The sequence below is a fragment of the Jaculus jaculus genome, chromosome 1, assembly GCF_020740685.1.
Source record: "Jaculus jaculus isolate mJacJac1 chromosome 1, mJacJac1.mat.Y.cur, whole genome shotgun sequence".
Lineage (NCBI taxonomy): Eukaryota > Metazoa > Chordata > Mammalia > Rodentia > Dipodidae > Jaculus > Jaculus jaculus.
Window position 1 is genome coordinate 159,685,204 of NC_059102.1, and position 14,851 is coordinate 159,700,054.

At 46.9% G+C, this 14,851-nt stretch overlaps 1 protein-coding gene across 4 annotated transcripts in view; it reads left to right on the forward strand.

Annotated features, from left to right (window-relative positions):
• The first annotated feature begins 2,313 nt into the window (after positions 1 to 2,313).
• The window catches only part of Kmt5b (lysine methyltransferase 5B), a 68,170-nt gene continuing 55,632 nt past the window's right edge, over positions 2,314 to 14,851 (forward strand). Inside the window, exon 1 of one of the 4 annotated variants that reach the window (XM_045149303.1) lies at positions 2,314 to 2,631. The gene's annotated coding sequence lies outside the window, so the exon portion shown is untranslated. Of the gene's footprint in view, positions 2,632 to 3,286; positions 3,361 to 3,632; positions 3,761 to 14,851 lie in introns of those variants that run through there. The other 3 variants (XM_045149337.1, XM_045149308.1, XM_045149316.1) reach the window with 3 other exon arrangements.

Consider the following 14,851-nt stretch of genomic DNA (forward strand, 5'->3'; position numbering starts at 1 on the left):
AAGGGCTCCTGTCATGTGGGGTGGGGGACCCAGCAGGTGCCTGGCCACCTATTTCCTGCCTGCCCCCTCTTGCCAGCTGGCTTTTCTCACTACAGGGTGGTTTGATTTCTAGTCTCTCCCAGGAGGGCGGGTCCTAGCTGTGCCCACTGCCAACCCAACCTTATCCTTCCTAGATCAGCACACCCAAAGGCTCCAAGCCCTTAGCATAGCATGGCTCCACCAAGGTCCCGAGTCCAGCTCAGTTTTGCCAACAGCCCTGACCTCCCTGGGCTCCTCAGTTGCCACCAGCAGCAGGCAATTCTAAGGGCTGGGGAGGCTGTGCTGTGCTCATTCATCCATCTCTTCTGCCAGGCTGGAGGCCCATCCTGCCCCATTGCAAGGCAATGCCCACAATACTTGATTTGGCATTAGGCAGGGAATAAATGGGGACACTGGTGTCTTAGGAGGCTGGGGCCCTACAGAGCTGGGGATTAGGGGAGGGGGATCTGAAGGGTGGTGCACAACTGTGTTCGAGTGGGCTCTGGAAAGTTTAGGGCTGGGAAAGGCTGCCTGAGACGTGGTTGGATTTGGGAGCCTGAGCATCAAGACCTTGAAGGGTGGGGCTGTGAAGGTGCCTCAGTGGATAAAGCACTTGCTGCACAAGCATAAGTACCTGAATTTGGATCCCCAGGACCCACAGAAAGCCGGCTGCTATAATTCCAGCATGCCTACAGTGAGATGGGAGGTGGAGGCAAGGGAATAAATATTGCAGAAGCTCAAGGTCCAGTTAGCTGGTGAAAATGCAGGGGTGGCTAGGGAGAGACCCTGCCTCAAACAAGGTGGAAGGTGAGAACCAACACCCAAAGTTGCCTTCTGACCTCCATCCACCTGCCCATGGCACATGTGTGCCTTACACACACGCTGGAAGGTCAGTGTAGGACTGCAGACGCCACTAGAGGCAGCTAATGTTTCCCATGTGTGGCCGCCTCCTATGGCATTCTGTAGGCGGTGTAGTAGAGGTAACCTCAGTATTTTTGGAATGTATTTGTGAATAAGTGCTATAAAAAAATCTGGGGTAGGGGGCTGGGCTTAGCAGTTAAGCGCTTGCCTAAGGACCCCAATTCAAGGCTCAATTCCCCAGGACTAATGCAAGCCAGATGCACAAGGTGGTACATGCATCTGGAGTTTGTTTGCAGTGGCTGGAGGCCCTGGCATGCCAATTATCTCTCTCCCTCTCTCTGCCTCTTCTGTCTGTTGCTCTCATATAAATAAAAATAAACAAAAAATATAAAAAAAAATCTTGGGGGCTGGAGAGATGGCTTAGTGGTTAAGGCATTTGCCTGCACAGCCAAAGGACCTCGGTTCGATTCCCCAGGACCCACGTAAGCCAGATGCACAAGGGGGCACATGAGTCTGGAGCTATTTGCAGTGGTTGGAGGCCCTGGCACACCCATTGTCTCTCTCCCTCTTTCTTTCTCTGTCTCTCTTAAATAAATAAATAAATAAAAATAAAGTTAAGCGGGGCTTGGTGGCACATGCCTTTAATCCCAGCACTTGGGAGGCAAAGGTAGGGGGAGTACTGTTAGTTCGAGGCCACCCTGAGACATAGTGAATTCCCGGTCAGCCTGAGCTACCTTGGAAATACCAAAATAATTCCCTACCTTGGAAAACCAAAATAAACAAATAAATAAATAAAATAAAGTTTAAAAAAATCTTGGGGGAGAGCTGGAGAGATGGTTTAGTGGTTACAGCACTTGCCTGCAAAGCCTAGGGACCCAGGTTCAATTCTCCAGAACCCACATAAGCCAGATGTGGGGGCACATGCGTCTGGAGTTCATTTGCAGTGGCTAGTGGCCCTAATGTGCTCATTCTTTCTTTCTCTAATAACTAAATAAATGAAATCTTTTTGTTGTTGTTTAAATATTTTATTTGAGGAAAAGCAGAGAGAGAGAGGAAGGGAGGGAGGGAGGGAGGAAGGATGGGCATGGGCCTTAACCACTTGGCCATCTCTCCAGCCCCGACTTCCTCTTCATGCAAGACCTTAATGCCACCTTTATTATTTATTTGAAATCTGCTATCCCCTCCCCCACTGATTAGTTGTCTTAGATGTCACCTTACCAGTCTGTGCCTCAATTTCCCTGTGTGTAAACTAACCATAAAACTCCCCATCTCTGGGTGTGTGTGTGGGCGCGGGGGGGGGGGGGAATAGGGGTTGCTATCCTAAAGAGGTCTGGGATTGAAGCCTGGTTAGGGAAGAAGTGTTATTTTGTACCCCTCATGACTGGAGGATCTAACGCGCTGGGGCTTCGTCACATCCCCGGCACTGTGGGTACAACTGCCTGGGCTCCCCGAGGAGCTGAGCTTCCACGGGTCAGCCAGCAGAGCCCGGGGAGGAGAAGAGGGGCACGGACTCTAGCCGGTGCTCGAGGGACAGCCGGGTGGCAGCGTCCTCCCCTCCTCCCGCGTGGTAACGCTCGGGCTGCCCACATGGTCCTGAAGGCTGTATCCCTCCCTGCGACACCCATATTCCCACAACAAAGAAACTCGCCTTCCCAGGGCCGCCTCCCCGCGGCGCACCCGGGAGGCGCCCAGGGCTTGGAGCGTCCTCCCCTCTCCATCAGCCCCCCAAGCCCAGCACGGGAGCTGTCCCTGGTAGGTACAGGTGTGCGAGGGCCGAGGGCCGAGGGCCGAGGGCGGGCGGGCGGGCCCCGGGGGGCGGGGAGGTGGGGGCTTCGGGCGAGCGGCACAGACGCCCCGGGAGCTAGGTGGCGCCCGCGGGACGCCCGGCGACGCCGCCTCCACCGCGATTTAAAGGGCAAGCTGGGCGGAGGGATTTGCGAGCGACGCTCGCCGCGATCCCTCCGCCGTCCAGCCAAGCGACGGGCAACGACGCGGCTCGTTTTCTCCAAAATCGCTCTTGCGCCTCCGCCGCCGTCGGGAGCCGCGACGGGAGTGTGTGTGTGTGTGTGTGCGTGTGTGCGGGGAGGAGGCGGGGAACTTAATTCTTTCTGGCGTCTCTCCGCCTCCTCCCGAAGAATCCCGTCGAAGTCACGGCGGCCACTGGAGCCGGGGTTAGAAGGGAGGAAAAAAAAAAAAAAAAAAAAAGCACGCGCTCAAAGCCGACGTGGTGTCCCTCCGCCTTCAGTCCGTGGACTCTTTTTCGTGTCCTTCCACTGGGCCCGGGCGGTGTCCGGGTGGCTTCACCGAAGGGGGGGGGGGGCGGCGACACGTCTGCGGTGCGGTAGCGAGGCTCCGGGGCTATGAGGTGAGGACGCCAGGGGACCGGAGGCGGCACGGCGCGGCGCAGCGCGAGAACGCGGCACGCGCGGCCTCGAAGCCGGCGGATGCCTCACGGACCCCGCGGCTGCGCGTAAGGCGGAGGTGAGGCCCGGTGTGTGTGGGGGGAGTGTATGTGTGTGTGTGTGAGGGGGTGCAGGAATCTATGGGGTGGCGGTGGCCGAGCAAAACGAGCCCGGGCCGGGATTGGGGACGGTCACCCGGGACGCGGCAGCGGTGGCGGCCGGGTGGGGGCGGGGGCCTCGGCCGGCGCGGACTTCTTTTCACCCCCTCCTCCTCAGCGGAGGGAGCGGGCGGTGCTGCGTCGGAACGCCATCTTGGATTTACTTTTTTTTTTTTTTCCTCAGGAATTATTAGTATTATTTTGTGTGTGTGTGTGTGTGTTTGTGTGTATGCGTGTGACTAATTTCCTGAGGGTACGGCAGCGCGGGATTCCGGGTCGCAACATCCGGGCAAGTGACGCCTCAGATGTGCCGCCGACCTGGTGGGTAGGCCGAACCGGCGGTGAGCCGAGGACAGCGAGCGGGCGGAGGCGTTTGAGGGGGAGCGCGGCGGCCACCGTACGGGAGCCGGGGACCGGGGTCGGATCCCGGGGCGAGTGGTTCGCGGGACCGGGCTGAGGAGCTGGGCGGCCGGGCGCGCGCGCGCGGCCTGCAGTGGAGGCGGCGGCCGGAAGGGAGCGGTAGAGGCCGCCGCAGCGGGCGGGCGGGCCGGCGGGCGGGCTGCGTCGGGGCCGGGCCGCGGCCGCACGAGGGGAACAGCCCCGTCGCTCGCGATTGGGGGACTCTGTTTTCCGTCTTCGCCAATGGGCAGCCGTGATCGGGCTCGTCCAATCGGCTCCCGCGGACGCGCTGAACTTTTCGTTGTTTTTTTTTTTTTTTTTGCTGCTGTTGTTTTGTCTCGGCCCGAGAGTCCCTCGGAGCGCGTCTCTACTGCCCCTTTTGTGCTGTCCTCAGGGTCACCCCACAAATGTGTTTCCCCCAAAGTGGGGCACTCGATCCTTTTGGGAGGACCGAGGTAGACTCGCTTAGCCCGGTGCTGGGAGATCTCCCTTGTTTTGGGGGGCGGGGAACGGGGCAAGGAAACTTGTCCGGCCTGGACCAGAAACTTAGGATCACTTCGGGGCGGGGAAAAATAAACTTCAAGAAGGGAAGTGGAGATGTGTTCTTTGATGAACTTAACTGATAAAGTTTACTCCGACGGAGAGCCCTCTAGAGCAGTGGGCCGATGAACTATTTGGATCGGTGGCGGTTCTTTTCGCATAGACCTTTTGTAGACTCCAGCAGGTTTTTTGTTTGTTAAGGGTTTTTAAATTTTATTTTTCACAGTTTCCTATATGTATATAATGTGTTTTGATCATATTCACCCCATTAGCCTTTCTTATCCCCCCTCCCATGGAATACTTACTTCTTCCCAATTAATCCCCTTCCTACTTTAATGTCTGTCTGTGTGTGTGTGTGAGTCCGTCCCACTTAATTAGGGTTGCTTCCATGAACATGGGTGGGGATTATTTACTGGAGCACGGGCAAATTACCAGTCCACTGAAGAACATGACGCCTCCTAGACATAAACGATTTTGACACAAAGATCAGTTGAGCGTGGCCTTATGAGTGGGAAGGCAACTGAGTAGAATGTTAGAAGAAGCATTTTCCAGAACTTCAGTCTTTTATTGAGAGCACATCTGTAATTTTTGGTAATTAGGAGTAGAAACAGTTCATTTCAGAGGGGAGGAGGAAGTCATTTTTGCCCAGAATAACCACAAATGGTGAGGTACAGACTTGAAGAGGGACTTGCGTAGACACTTTCACTGTGTAGGGAGGGTTTGGTAACTTGGTGCACATTGTGGTCCTGTCACTGTTGGAGTTCCCTCTAGTCCCAGGTTTAAGTCCACAAGTGCTTTAATCTTGTAAGTGGGGAAACGCCAGCAGATTTTTGAATTTCTGAGACCCACAGTATTTTACCTTTTACTCCCTTTTCCAAGCTGTAGTGTATGGTTTCCATTGCCTGGTACCTTTTGACCACTGTCTTCAGGGTATTCCCATGCCCCTCTTGCCCCAGTATATACCCATCCTTGAGAAAGGCCCCCACAGAGGATTTCCTGCTCCTGGCACCTTCTCTTGAGCATACAGTACTCTTGGCTGGTCCCCAAGGAGAGAGCACATGCTTCCTCTGTTTCCTGAGCAATCATTACATTGCATATCTGCTTGTGTGCTTGCACTCCCCTGTGCTCTCTTGTTAACTTGTTGAGGTTTAGACTTTTTTTTTGTCTTATCCTCTCAGGAGCAGGTACTCTATCCCTTGATGAAACTGATACTTTGTATTGACAAATTTCCAACTCATCAAGTCTGTTTGTAGCTTTTCAAAATGTATCGATTTAGTGTTACTTAAAAGCACTACTTCTAAAATATTTTATTTATTTGTAAGCAGAGAGAGGCAGAAAAAATGGGTGCACCAGGGCCCCCAGCTGCTACAAACAAACTCTAGAAGCATGCACCACTTTGTCATTTGGCTTTATGTGGGTACTGGGGAATGGAACCCAGGTAGTTAGGCTTTGCAGGCAAGCACTGTAACTGCTGAGCCATTTCTCCAGCCCCTAAAGGCATTTTTTTGAAAGTTTAGTTTCAGAGTGAAATGCTGATTATACATATACTTCAACAAGAGGTGGGTGGGCCTCCATTTCTTGCTCAGACTTTTCAAAATCATTTCCGAGGACTCATTTTCTTTTCTCCTTGCTACCCCGAGTACTACAGTGTCATACTGGCCTACGAACCCTCTGAACTCTCGGCACTTGTAGCAGATGTCACTAGGTTATTTGTGAGGAGGTTGGGTAGAACAGCATGCAGGTGAGAAGTGTGCCTGTGAGGGACACATCCTCTGTGTTGGTCTTTGAGTAAGAAGAATTTTGTGGGTAGGTGGGCATAGTTGGTTTTAAGTTCTCCCTTGGGTCATATAAACCTGAGTCCAGTTCTGGTCTTTCTTCTTCCTGAGCACCAGCTTATAGGTTTCTAGGGCCTGGATATGCGGTCGGGCTATGTGACAGACTTGTGTGTGATGTCTGAGCAGCTCTGTCTCAGGAGTGCCCATCCCGTGGCTTTCAGACCAAGTATCTTCAGATACATACTGCGCTAGTGTGATTTAGTGTTTTTGTTACCACATAAGAACTTAACTTTGTCTTCATTTACCACAGTCCTTGTCAGCCAGGACAGTGTTAACCCTAGAACACTGTAGACTTGTAAGACCAGAGCACATGTGCCATGCCTCCACTGGGTCACATTATTGGTTACAAGGCACATATTAAGTAAGCATGGAGAGAGATACATCTGGGAAGAGGTGGTTGTATCAGGGGCTAGCTGTATATGTAAAATATAACAAGTTTTCTATCTTTTTTTTTTTTTTTTTTTGAGGTACATTCCCACTATAGGCCAGGCTGACCTGGAATTCACTATGTAGTCCTAGGGTGGCCTCAAACTCTTGCTTCCCAAGTACTGTGATTAAAGGCATGCACCACCATTCCTGGCCTGCCTTGTTTTTAATCGTTTTATATTTTTTAAGGAAAAAACTTATTTTTTACTGGCATGTCAGTGCAGAAAATGGAATTAGTTGCTGCGGGAAGCACAAACCAAAACTATTGAAGGCAAAATGAATGATTGGCTGATAATAAAGGCAAGCAGTGTGGGAAGGAACTTCTTTTTTTGGCTAGATTGTCAACTTTGGAGTCTTAAAAACATACGTTCCGTTGAAGACTGTTGCGTCTGAAGTATGAATTAAAGCCCTCCAGGTTTAGTGGCTGAGTTCCATAGAATGTACTGTACAAAGAAGGATTCCTAGACAGCAAGTAGGGAGCTTTTAATAGGAGGACAGTGTAGCAGCCTCCTTTAAATTCTGCCATCTCTACATTCCTCCTACCCCCTACAGAAATCTTTACAAATAATTTTACTGTAGTTCTTGCAACAGTTCCTTTTTTCTTAGTAATTTGATTTATTTTATTTTATTTTATTTTATTTTATTTTATTTTATTTTATTTTTTGGTTTTTCAAGGTAGGGTCTCACTCTAGCCCAGGCTGACCTGGAATTCACTAGGTAGTCTCAGGGTAAAAGCATGTACCACCACGCCTGGCTTTAAATATTTATTTGAGAGGGAGAGCAAGAGAGAATGGGCATGCCAGGGCCTCTAGCTGCTGCAAATGAACTCCAGATGTATGTGCCATTTTGTGCATCTGCCTTATGTGGATCCTGAGGAATCAAACCGTGGTTCTTTGGCTTTGCAGCCAAACACCTTAACTGCTAAGCCATTTCTCCAGCCCTTTTTTGTTTGTTTTGTTTTTTGATGTAGGATCTCACTCTAGCCCAGGCTGACCTGAAATTCACTATGTAGTCTCAGGGTGGCCTTGAACTCATGGAGATCTTCCTACCTCTGCCTCCCGAGTGCTGGGGTTAAAGGTATGCATCACCATGCCCGAGCTTTTTCCCTAGTAATTTGATGCTCCTAGAAGAATAGGCATATTCAGTGAGAGGAAAGGTGTCAGATCAATATCTGACCTCTGTTTATCTACTAGTGTGATCTGAATTTCCCCTTGTCCTAGTCCAATTAAAATACTTTTCAAAGTTAGCACCCATGCCTGTAATTCCAACTCTAGAGGGTGAGGCAGGAGGATCTTCAGTTGAAAGCCAGCCCAGGCTAGTAAGGTCCTATCTCAAAAAAACAAAAAAGCAGTTTCAGTTACAAGGATATCATTTCATTCCGAAAGCAGTGTTCGCAGATTTCAGTCATGAACCTTTATTTTAAGTGCATTATAAGTTGTTTTTTTTTCTTTTCTTTACTTTTTCTTTTTCTTTTTCTTTTTTTTTTTTTTTAGGTAGGGTTTTACTCTAGCCCAGGCTGGCCTGGAATTCACTATGTACTCTCAAGGTGGCTTTGAACTCACATCAGTCCTCCTATCTCTGCCTCCCGAATGCTGGGATTAAAGGTGTGCACCACTACGCCTGGTGCATACAAGCATTCTGTAGGAAGACTCTTATCTGTACAACAATCATCCTGTATTATTTCTATAAATTCATGTTCTAATTATTTTTTAAGTTTTTAAAAGTTGTAATGATTTTATCATTTTAAAACTTTCGGGTCTGGAGAGATGGCTTAGTGGTTAAGGTGCTTGCCTTCAAAGCCAAAGAATCCAGGTTCTTTTCCCCAGAACCCACATAAGCCAGATGCACAAGGTGGCTCACGCATCTGGAGTACATTTGCAGCAGCCAGAGGCTCTAATGTGCCCAGTCTCTCTCTCTCCCCCCTTTCTCTCTCTGCCTCTCCTTCACTCTCAATTAAATAAACAAATATTTTTAAAAACTTTTTTTGAGGGAGGATGTTTCCTATTTTGTATTGTTCTGGGTCAGTAAAATAGAGTGATGAAACCAGAAACCATTTGCTTCACAAAAAAAAAGAATGATGTCCACAGTAGGTGTCCTATATGACATTTTACTTAGCCAAGTTCCTTCTGTGGTGCCAAAGGACCCTCAATTGGGGCTAAGTGGTGTGGGTATAAGAAAAACTCAGGCACCCTGTAACTCTAGGGTTATGTATGAAATTGTGATGTTGTATATAGATAAGAGTTGCAAATTAGTTATATGACCATTGGTGTAAGATTAACTGTTTCAGTCTTTGCTATGTCGCTTGGTTTAAGCCATTCCTAGGTCCCATTCTCAGTTTTTGTCATATGATCAAACATTTGTCTCTGAGGTGAATTCCAATCCTAAATTTTACTTTGATTTTTTCCATAACTTCTTTCTTTCTTCTTTTTTTCCCCCCTGGTTTTTTGAGGCAGGGTCTCTCTTTAGCCCAGGCTCCTGGAGTTCTCTATGTAGTCTCAAGCTGTCTTTGAACTCATGACAATCCTTCTACCTCTGTCTCCTGAGTTCTTGGACTAAAGGCATACATTACTATGCCCAGCATTGAATCTTTAAAAGAAATAAAATAAAATGAAAACATATATTTGCAAGGAGAAAGAGACTTCGAGACCAATGAGGGTCTTTTGCCACCACAAATGAACTTCAGACATATGGGCCACTTTGTGCATCTGGCTTTCCATGGATACTAGGGAATAGAACTAAGGCTTTGCAAGCAAACATCATTAACTGCTAAACCATCTCTCCAGCTCAAAATCTTGATTCTTAAGCCCTGTGTGGCTCCTGTTTGCCACTTGTATCTCTGCCAGATGTCTTGGTTTCTGTATCCTTATAGCACACTAAAAAAGTTATAGTCAAGCCAGGCGTGGTGGCACATGCCTTTAATCCCAGCACCCAGGAGGCAGAGGTAGGAGGATCATTGTGAGTTCGAGGCCACCCTCAGACTACATAGTGAGTTCCAGTTCAGCATGAGCTAGAGTGAAACCCTATCTCGAAAAATCAAAAATATGAATGAATGAATTAATTAAATTTTAAAAACCCACTTTAAAAAAGTTACAGTCATAGACCTGGGGAGCATTTACCAATGATGAGCCTCTAGGTATGGCTCTAGTAGTGAAGCAAGCCCAGACTGCTAGGTCAAGCCTTGTCACCTAGTAGGAGTTTGACTTCAGGAAAGATCCTGAGCTTTAGCCTTCTCATATGTAGTTATGATAGCTAAGTATTGAGGCAGCTGAGCTGAGCTGCTGAGCCTTCATTCTTACATGTTAGTGTGAAATAGTACAGCTCCTGATCCCAGTGTCATGCACCTGTATTTAACTTTGCCTTTAGAGGCACAACACTGTGGTTGGCTCTCAGACTTGACATGCAAGCTAGGGTCACTGGGCCTTCTAATCCACACCCCTTTGCTTTGTTTTTAGTTGTGTTTGTTGGTTTGGGTTTGCTTGTTTGAAGTAGAGTCTCATTTTAGTCCAGGCTATCCTCAATTCACAGTGATTCTCCTACCTCAGTTGAGACTAAAGGCATGTGCCTCTATGATCATTGTTTTCACATTTCCTTCCTTTAAATTTTGGTCACCCCAGTGACCAGCTCTGCCTGATTTTTCTAAAAGTAGAAGCTCTCGAGCACCCTCTAGTGTTTCCTGACCCAGCTGCGTTCCAGCACCATGAACAGTGCTTGGCAGCTTCCAGCGGGCTATTGATAAATACGTCGAAGTGAGTGGATTCCAGGTCTGGGAGATGAATTGTTTCATCTGATTTCTCTAACAAGGGGAAACATCTGCTATATATTTTAAAAAATGTTTTTATTGGGGGAGAGATTGAATTTTGGGGTGCAAACAAACTCCATATGCCTGCACTGCTTTGCATCTGGTTTTTTGTAGGTACTTGGGAATTGAAAGATCAGAAGGCTTTGCAAGCAAGCAGCTTTAACCTCTGAGCCATATTCTCAGCCTACATCTGTTACATCTTAATTATCTCTGAAGAGTTTTTTTTTTTGTTGTTTTTTTCTTGTTTTTTTGAGGTAGGGTCTCACTCTAGCCCAGGCTGACCTGAAATTCACTATGTAGTCTCAGGGTGGCCTTGAACTCACAGTGATCCTCCTACCTCTGCCTCCCAAGTGCTGGGATTAAAGGCGTGCGCCACCACGCCCGGCTCTGAAGAGTATTTTTGTTTTCAAGGAAATACTTATGTTACATAGTGGGGAGAGGCATATATTAGCAGAAAACCCACCTACTCTTCATAATGTGGAGCTCCCCCCACTGAGAAATGGTGGGAGTCTTGTTCTTTCATCCAACAAGCAGGTAGAATCTAGGGCTAGAGAAGCCATAGGAAACCTTATCTCTGTCATTTAAGGGGAAAAAAACAGGCCTTTCTCAGGGGCCTACAAACCAGTTGCCTCTAAATATTTGTTTGGCAGATAGAAATAGATGATAGCAGGAGAGTTTTTACTCCCCAAAAGATGATCCTTTTTTATATTTATACATTATTCATTTATTTGACAGAGAAAGAGGGAGAAAGGGAGAGAATGTGCACAACAGGGCCTCCAGCCACTGCAAACAGATTCCAGATGTGTGCACCCTTTTGTGCATCTGGCTAACGTGGGACCTGGAGAATCGAACCTGGGTCTTTAGGCTTCACAGACATACACCTTAACTGCTAAGCCATCTCTCCAACCCCTTTAAAAAAAAAATGAGAGAAAGAGGTGGGTAAAGAGAAGGAGCATACCAGGACCTTCAGCCACTGCAAATGAATTTCATCTGCATGCACCACCTTGAGCATCTGGCTTATGTGGGTCCTGGGGAATCGAATCTGGGTCCTTTGGCTTCAGAGGCAAATGCTTTAACTGCTGAGCCATCTCTCCAGCCCAGGGTATTCATTCTTTCAGCCTAGTCCTGGCTTAATTTTTCCTGATTCTCTAAGACTTATTCTCCTTGTCAGTACACTAGTGCAGCATGTGTATGTGTTAAAAGGGCTGTAGTGTAAAAACATGGTGTGATGTCCAGCAAATGATTGGCACAGTTGGGTCACAGGGAAACAGTGGTACCCAAAACACCATTTAGGAGATGATCTCTGCTGTGCCAGGGGAGTGGCTTTTCAGGTTGCCAGCAGTTAGTTGTGTGTTGGACTCTGAGCCAGATACTTAACCACACATAGTCCCTACTCACCTTGAATAATGTTCTGCTTTGCAAGACCTGGCTGGCTCTCTGGTCCTGGCATTTCCTTTCCTGCTCCCTCTCCTTTCATTTAATTACTCATGCTAATACTCAGAATATTTTTGTATTGTTGGACATAGTATCTTGTTAAAAGTGAATTGCTAGGCCAGGTAACTACCTCCCTGAGCCTCTTGGGTGTTTTGTTTTGTTTTGCTTTGCTTTGTTTTGTTTTTTTGAGATAGCATCCATTGTGTAGCCCAGTCTGGCTTCAGATTGAGATCCCCCTGCTTTAGCCTCCTAAGTAGCTGGAATTACAGGTATGTGCTCACTATACAGAGGTTAAATTTGTTTCTTTGAATTTAAGGCTTTTTTGTAGTGAGTTAACATAATGTTAATGTCTTAGTGAAGTGGAGAATTCTGTTAATGTAATTTCTATTTCTTTACTGAGTTCTAGCATCTTACAGCAGATTTACCTGGATAGTGCCTTTCTCCCAAATTTATGAAGTCCAAATGTTCTTCTCTTCCCTGTAAGCTTATTCCTTTTATGTTCCCTGAGTTAAAAGTCAGTCGTACAGTCTTCTGCACTGAAATTTTTACCCCCACTGGTGATTTCTGACCTAACTTGTTCCTCACCACCTGAATCTAACTTGTTTTGTTTGTTTGTTTGTTTGTTTTTGTTTTTAGGCAGGGTCTGCTGTAGTATAGGCTGACTTGGAATTCACTATGTACTATCCAGGTGGCCTCGAACTCTCAGCAGTCCTCCTACCTCTGCCTCCCAAGTACTGGGATTAAAGGCAGTTACCACCATGCCCAGCTGTTTCAAAATTATATTTTTTAATATTTTATTTATTTATTTATTTGAGAGAGAGAGAAGCAGATAGAAAACAGGCACACCAGGGTCTCTAGCCACTGCAAACAAACTCCAGACACATGCATCACCTAGTGCGTCTGGCTTACTTGGATAGCGGGGAATTGAACTTAGATCCTTAGGCTTTGCAGGCAAACACCTTAACTGCTAGGTCATCTCTATGGCCCTAAAATAACATTTTTATTTATTTGCACATGTCTGTGTGTGTGTTCATGCCAGGTTCTCTCTTGCTGTTGCAGATGACTGCCATGTATTTGTGCCAGTTTTTGGATATGGCTTTATGTGGGTGCTGTGCAATCAAACCCAGGCCAACAGGCTTTGCCAGCAAGTGCCTTTAATTGCTGAGCTCTCTCCCTAGCCCCTCATGCATATATCTTCTTGGTTAATGTTTTATCAGACTCACAGAAAACTGAGTTCTCTTATAACCTGCATCTTGTGTCAGCATGTGAGGTGCAGTTTGGTTTCCAGTCATACACATCTGGAAAGCCCGCACCTTTTTAGGAGCAGCAGGAAAGCAAACCTAGTATTTAGTTCTTTATCACAGGTAGAACTCTAATCCCTTTTCATTCTCTTGAAAAGAAAATTTGTTGTTTTGTTTAATTTTTCTGAGGTAAGGTCTCACTCTAGCTCAGGCTGACCTAGAATTCACTATGTAGTCTTTGGCTAGCCTGAAAGTCATAGTGATCCTCCTACCTCTGCCTCCTGAGTGCTGAGATTAAAGGTGTGGGCCACCATGCCCAGCTTTAATTTATTCTTTTTTTTTTTTTTTAATGCAAGAGAGAGAAGGGATGGAGGAGAGAGAATTGTGCCAGTGCCTCCATCCACCATAATCGAACTCCAGATGCAAGCGCCCCCTTGTGCATTTGTGCAACCCGCTTACATGGGACCTGGAGAGTCTTAACATGAGCCAGGCTTTGCAGGCAAGTGCCTTAAACCGCTAAGCCATCTCTCCAGCCCCAAATTTGTTATTTTTTAATGAGTGAAACAGTTTTTTGTTTTTCGAGGTAGGGTCTCTTCTCTAGCCAAGGCTGACCTGGCATTCACTGTGTAGTTTCAGGGTGCCCTCAACTACATGGTGATCCTCCTAGCTCTGCCTTCCAAGTGCTGGGATTAAAGGTGTGTGCCACCATGCCCAGCTCTGATTTTGTATGTGTGTGTTAAGAAGATGGGAACTTTTTGCCTTAATTTCTTGGGAAAAGGAATCAGTGGATGCCTTTATTAGCAATTAGAAATTTCTGCTTATTTAGTCTATGGGCCTTTTCATATTTGAAAAGTGTTAGTGAAGTTCAATGATTATGTTTGGTCACACTGCCAGAAAGTACAGGATGAAGCTAGGATGGGTTCCAGGTATTTTGACTGCAGAATCATTTACTTAGCCACCTTGCTGGCTCCTTTGGGGAGTCTACCACCTGGCAAACTCAGTCATAATCTTGAAAGTCCTGAACAAGAACCACTCTCGAGATGCTTCTCTTGTGTTTTGCCGGGTAGGAATTGACTGCCAGGAGCTGTGCAGGCTGTACTTTCCGGCCTGTGGCAGCAGGTGGCACCTCTCTCTAGAAAGGTGAAGTGCTAACAGTATCAAAAGAAGCAACCGTGTCTTTATTAGTACTCCTGGGTAAGCATGTGGGTCAGGTGAGAATTAGGGAAAGTGTTTTTGTGAAGTTTCTTTACATTCAGATCAGCCAAAGCCTTCATTTTACAAACACCTGCCAGAGGCATGAAGCACACATAGAATGCTGTGGTGCAGCACAGATTGTGGGTGTGTAAGCAACTGCTGAAGTGGCCTTCTCTGTACTGAGGCTTTGGGAGAGGTGGATAGGCCAGGTCAGGTTGTAGGTTATCAGCCAAATATTGCAGCTATCTGATTATAAATTAGCCAGTAGTGGGTGTTTTGCTGTTTAAAATGTTTGGCTCAATAAAAAAAAAAAAATTCTTTCTACATAGGCTGTATGGAAAATGCCAGTCCTATAGTATCCTATAGAGGAATCATGGTTGTCTGGCTTAGTGTACAGAGTGCATTAGTGGTTAGGTGTTTGGTTGCGAGGCCAGTTTAATTTTCAAAATCTGTACAACTTTATAATTTGTCTCATACCTATAGCCAAAGGGAAATAAAAACCTCTAAAATGTTTTATTTAGCCAGGTGTCATGACACACACATT